The following is a 5,974-nucleotide window of genomic DNA, read 5'->3' as shown; positions in this document are numbered from 1 at the left end:
AGGGGGCTTGGGGGCTGGGGGAGGGGATGCTGGGGGGTGGGGAGCACTGCCCCCCAGCTGATTTTCGGCCATGGGGTGGCGCAATTTCCCACTTTAGGACTTATTTTACTAGGAGAACTAGAGGAGGGCTCCTTCAGTCATACATGGGCGGGTGGGTGCTCATGACTGGCTTGGGGAAGACCCCCAAGGGGGGGCCCACCCAGATTCGTCCACAAGGGGGCGCCACCTGTCATTTTAGGACGGTTTTCACTATGAGAACCAGGGGATGGCTCCTGACTCACACATGGACGTGCTGGGTGCCCATGGCCGGCTTGGGGGAGACCCCAGGGGGGGCCCCAACCCCCCCCACCCGGATTCGTCCACAAGGGGGCGCCACCTGTCATTTTAGGACGGTTTTCACTAGGAGAACCAGAGGAGGGCTCCTTCAGTCACACATGCCCAGGATGGGTGCTCATGCCCAGCTTGGGGGAGACCCCAGGGGCTTGTGTGTTGGGGATGGGGGTGTTGGGGGTGGGAGTGCACTGCCCCCAGCTGATTTTCGGCCATGGGGTGGCGCCATTTCGCATTTTAGGACGGATTTCACTAGGAGAACCAGAGGAGGGCTCCTTCAGTCACACATGCCCAGGATGGGTGCTCATGTCTGGCTTGGGGGGAGACCCCAGGGGCTTGTGGGTTGGGGGTGGGGGGAGTGGGGGTGGGGGTACACTGCCCCCCAGCTGATTTTCGGCCATGGGGTGGCGCCATTTCCCACTTTAGGACGGATTTCACTAGGAGAACCAGAGGAGGGCTCCTTCAGTCACACATGCCCAGGATGGGTGCTCATGTCTTGCTTGGAGGAGACCCCGAGGGGCTTGACGGTTGGTGGTTGGGGGGTGTTGGGGGTGGGGGGTGTTTGGGGTGGGGGTGCACTACCCCCCAGCTGATTTTCGGCCTTGGGGTGGCGCCAATTCGCATTTTAGGACAGATTTCACTAATTAAACTAGAGTAGGGCTCCTTCAGTCATACATGGGCGGGTGGGTGCCCATGGCTGGCTTGGGGGAGACCCCCAAGGGCGGGGCCCACCCGGATTCGTCCACAAGGGGGCGCCACCTGTCATTTTAGGAGGGTTTTCACTATGAGAACGAGGGGATGGCTCCTGACTCTCACATGGACGTGCTGGGTGCCCATGGCCAGGTTGGGGGGGACCCCAAGGGGGGGCAAACCCCCCCACCTAGATTCGACCACAAGGGGGCGCCACCTGTCATTTTAGGACGGTTTTCACTAGGAGAACCAGGGGGTGGCTCCTGACTCACACATGGGCGTGCTGGGGGTCATTGGCCGGGCTGGGGGGACCCCAAGGGGGGGACAAACTCCCCATAACCGTTCACCATGTAATCGGACGGTTTTCACTAGGAGAACCAGGGGATGGCTCCTGACTCACACATGGGCGTGCTGGGGATCCATGGCCAGGTTGGGGGGGGGACCCCAAGTGGGGGCAAACACCCCCACCCGGATTCGACCAAAAGGGGGCACCACCTGTCATTTTAGGACGGTTTTCACTAGGAGAACCAGGGGATGGCTCCTGAATCACACATGGGCGTGCTGGGTGCCAATGGCCGGGTTGGGGGGGGGGACCCCAAGGGGGGGCAAAAAAAGACTAAAAAGAAAGAACTCTGCTTACCCCCTTATTTTGTCATGGTTAATCAGGAAAATGAGATTGCATTGGTAGGTCTCATCCTTCGCCATGTAGTTCAAAAATTGCGTCACCCTTTTGATCTTTCCGGCACAATTTTCCCTTAGTTTATAATTTGGATTGGGGCCCTCACAGGTCTTCCTGAATCCCTCAAGAAACACACCTGTCAAAGAAACATAACATTTTAGACAATAATTACAATCTCATGAGGCAACATGAATCAGTCAGGCTGTTTAAAAAAAAAATAATGTTTCAAATACTTGCCACTATTTAAAGAAACAGTACTTACTGATGGCAGAGCCCGGGAAGATAAGTTTGCTGCCAGATCTGGACGCTGTAGCCTCCTCTGTCTGGTCCCCTGAACCTGTCACTTGGTCCAGCTGCAGCTCCTCTTGGGCTGTGTCTGCCTCGGCCTGAAAGCTGAGGGACCTCTATGCCGACCTCTCCTTTGCCGGACTCACCCTGAGAATCCCCATCTGCCTTTTCAGTAGCTGGTACCTCTTCCTCACTCTATGCAGCTCAGAGATCAGCTTCAGGTTGTCCTCTCTAATGGATTGGATGGTCTCACTTTTCTTGGTCAGGGCCTCATCCCTCTCTTTCACAGCTTTCTGCAGCCTCAAAAGTGGTGCTTGGCAGTGGCAGTAATCATATGTGCAGCCCTCTTCCTCCTCTTCCTCTGCAAAAGTATCTAAAAAGTTATCCTCCTCTTCTTCTTGCCTCGCAGTCTCCACAATATCAAAATCGGTGGCCACTGGGATGGCAGGGACCGACGCCCTCAATGCCGCCAGCCTCTCCATTGTCAGACGTCTCTTCACCTCCTCTAAAGCCCGTCTCCTCTGTGCTCTGTTGAGCTCTGTATGGGAGTCCATATGCCGGTCCAGCCTGCTGACATGGGTGGAGCATCCTGTCACTGGACACCGCTCTTGCCTGATATTGACACGGCCCCCACTGCCAATTACAAAGGAGAATCCTCTCCTCAGTGTTCCGAACGTTGCTGACTGAAGCCAACCACAACCTTAAAGCAAAGTGGACATGAACGAAATAGAGAACGCACTGGAGCCATCTATATTATTGAAAAGTGAAATAACAGTAAATAAAAACCATTACACAATCACTTCAGCTATTCAGGAAGTACAATGCTCCAGGCTGCTTAGTTGCTGCTTATAAACACATCTGAGACCACTCCCTCCACCCTTCCTCTGCCTGTCAGCCTCTAGTCAAACACATTCTATTTCCACAACACACTCCTCCCACTAAAACACACCTCCAACTCCTCCCTTGCTGTCAGCTCACAGTCAAATTCAGTCTTTTACCATTACATCAATTCATCATTCAGTCAATTCCATACCTGTTACAAAAATGTACACTATGGCTTTAAGTAATAAAGTCCACTACTGGGATACTCTACTGTACAAATACATTAAAAATGTTCTGTCCTTTGACTGTTTTTGATGAATTTATCAATGGGATGGCTGACTTGACTGCTTTCCCATGGCAATTAGTTACAATGGAATTTGACATGAGATGTATTGTTAAAATGTCCCGTTTAAGATATGAAGGGGACCATGTACTGTATTCATATTGATATCTGTAGAGCTACAGGTGACCCTGAACATGTGGCAAAAGGAATTTTGCTAATTGAATAAACAGGAGCAGAGTTAGAGCATAACCTTTAAACCAATGTTGTCAAAAAGGGCAACAACTCGGATGGGTTAAACTGAATGAACCGCCACACGAAGCTAGAATAACTCTGTGGCTTGTCCACCCCAACCTCCCCCAGATTACAATGGCCTGACAACACCTGAGACATTTTTTAGCAAGATGGCATCTGCCAAAAGTGTGTTGAATAGACAAGGATGAAAATAAAAACAACATGCAGATTTTCTTTTAAATGTGTTGTTTATTTTAATGTGCAGATACCCAAAACTGAAATTTAAGTTGAACATGCATGGCTAAATATATTACAAAATTACAGATGTATATTTTAAAAAGGGGGTTTAAGGATATTTTGAGTCCCATCAGCTATTGGTGATTCCATGCTGACTGGCCTAGCTGTCAAGCCATTCCAAATCTTATCCTTCTCCACCAAAATATTTTCTTGACACCCCATAGTCAAACAACAGTTCTTCCTGCACCGGAATGTCTCGTTGGGCAATGAAAAGGATGACGTTCCACACTTTGCCATCCTCTTCAAGTTGCTGAAGCTGACCTTTAATGTTGCTTCTCTTTCTGGAGTGGTTGATCCTCCGTCCAATTGTGTCCTTCTCTGGGTGGCAAGGGCAGGGCACAGTCTTGGCATCTATGCAGCACATTTTCCCTGATACATCCCTGTAGAAATATAGGTACCCCATCTCGTCTTCATCTGTTGCTGCCAAAAGTTCTTTCCCCTGCTTCCCTGAGAGTGGGAGACCATGGTAGTCACAGACGACTTCCCCTTCAGCAAATTTCCGTGTTGTCATGACCTTTCTTCCTTTGACAGGGTCATTGGAAATGTACAATCCTTTCCACTTCTGGGACTTCACCAGTTTCATAATTGCTTTGTTTTCATTTTTTGTGTCAATGTTGGTTGAAGGTTGCCAGTAACGAAGGACATCCTCCACCTTCACTTTGTTCTTCTCCCAGTTCTGCCGTTTAATGTATTTCTCTGCTTTTCTGGCAGTGGGTTCTCTTCTGGGGAAGTGAGCTGTAACAATGCAAAGACAAAAATACATGTGTTATTATTAATGTCATTTACTCAATAGCAGAAGCCCTTATCCAGGACTACTTAGTCGTAGTTATGTGACTAAATCAAGTACATTCTCGTAATACCTAATATGTTAAAATTGTATTCACTCTATTGTATTTTAGCTGCATCTTACCGATCACATAATCCCGTCTCATTTTCTCTTGCTGGTTTCTCCACTTGTCAAAGCAGTATCTCTCATGCCTTCCTGCAATCAGTAGTCTGTCCTTCTTTTTGATTGATTGTCCATCAATTGTGACAGGGAAGCTTTGATAGAAGAGGTTCAAGGCCTGTGCCTCATCCAACGTTTGGCTGCTGGACAATGCTCCTGTTCTACAACTTGTTCTTGCGGAGGAGGGGCCTGCAGTCTCATTACTTGAAAAAGGGAAAATAACAAAAACGTGTTAGCCATATGTAACAACTTTACAAGACATTGTAAAGGGTCATTTATATAATGAGTATAAATAGTTACAGAGTCACTGGACATGGCAACTTTGGAGATCAGCTTCATTCCAATGCAGGCATTGAGTGGTGTCTTCATGCGGTAGTGCCTGTCAGCTGTAGCAGTTGTATGGGCCAAGTAGTCAGCAACAAGTGCCTTCTCTGCATCCGTGAAGTTGGCTTTGGTATGTGTTTCAAAAATGTGCCTTGCTACCTGGCTGGTGATGTTGGGGAGTTTGTATCTGATGAAAGAACAAGAATAATCAGTTTTGGTTTTAGAAAACTGTACTGTCATAAATGTATTGTGTAATGATAAAAAAACAGTGTTGTTCCCAACAGTGTTCGACTTACTTGGCATGAAACCTTTGTAGGTCATTGGAAGGGTTGTAGATGGCTCTTCCAACTGTGGAAATGAAGAATCTCTCATCTTCTTCCACGTCATCACAGTTTTTAAGAAAAGCTGGTCGAACATGTCGGTAGTACGTATCCAACCACTGAAAATGTAGACAAAAAAAACATATTTACCAGGTTTGTATTAAATCAATCTCATTCACAATAACCAGATTGTGGTAAATATACTTACAGCATCTTCCTCCTCGTCTAACGAAACGGTTGCCACCTGCTGTGTCGCTGTCTTGTGTTGCTTAACACCGATGACAGTCCATTTCTCACCATTTGGCAAGATGCACTCCTTCCTTGAGAGCCATTCGTTCAGCTACAATAAAAAATGTGACATATCAATAAAACATATGCCAAAAAAGCAAATACGATTCAACATTATAGCAATTAAATGACATTAGTTAACTTACGGTCATATTTTTTACAACTCCAGCCCTTTGGAGATGTTTCAGCATGAGCAGAGACTCCAGGTAGTACAGCATGAGCAGTTGTTCAGGTTCATCCAAAGATTCTTCACTCATGGCCTTCCCAATGACACCCAGAAAGTCTTTCTTGGCCACCTCCAAGACTGCCACACATTCTTTTGGTGTCTTTGCAACTGTCATCATCTGTGTGTACCTGCAGAAAAACAATAATACATTAATGATTTGAAGAACGACAACAATATACACTTAAAATGTTAACTACATTTCCGTGAGGATCAATTTAAATATATACACCTTTTCCTGGTAATTTCCTGA

Source organism: Coregonus clupeaformis, unplaced genomic scaffold (assembly GCF_020615455.1).
Source record: "Coregonus clupeaformis isolate EN_2021a unplaced genomic scaffold, ASM2061545v1 scaf0612, whole genome shotgun sequence".
Lineage (NCBI taxonomy): Eukaryota > Metazoa > Chordata > Actinopteri > Salmoniformes > Salmonidae > Coregonus > Coregonus clupeaformis.
The sequence above is the reverse complement of the archived record's forward strand: the minus strand, read 5'-3'. Positions refer to the sequence as shown.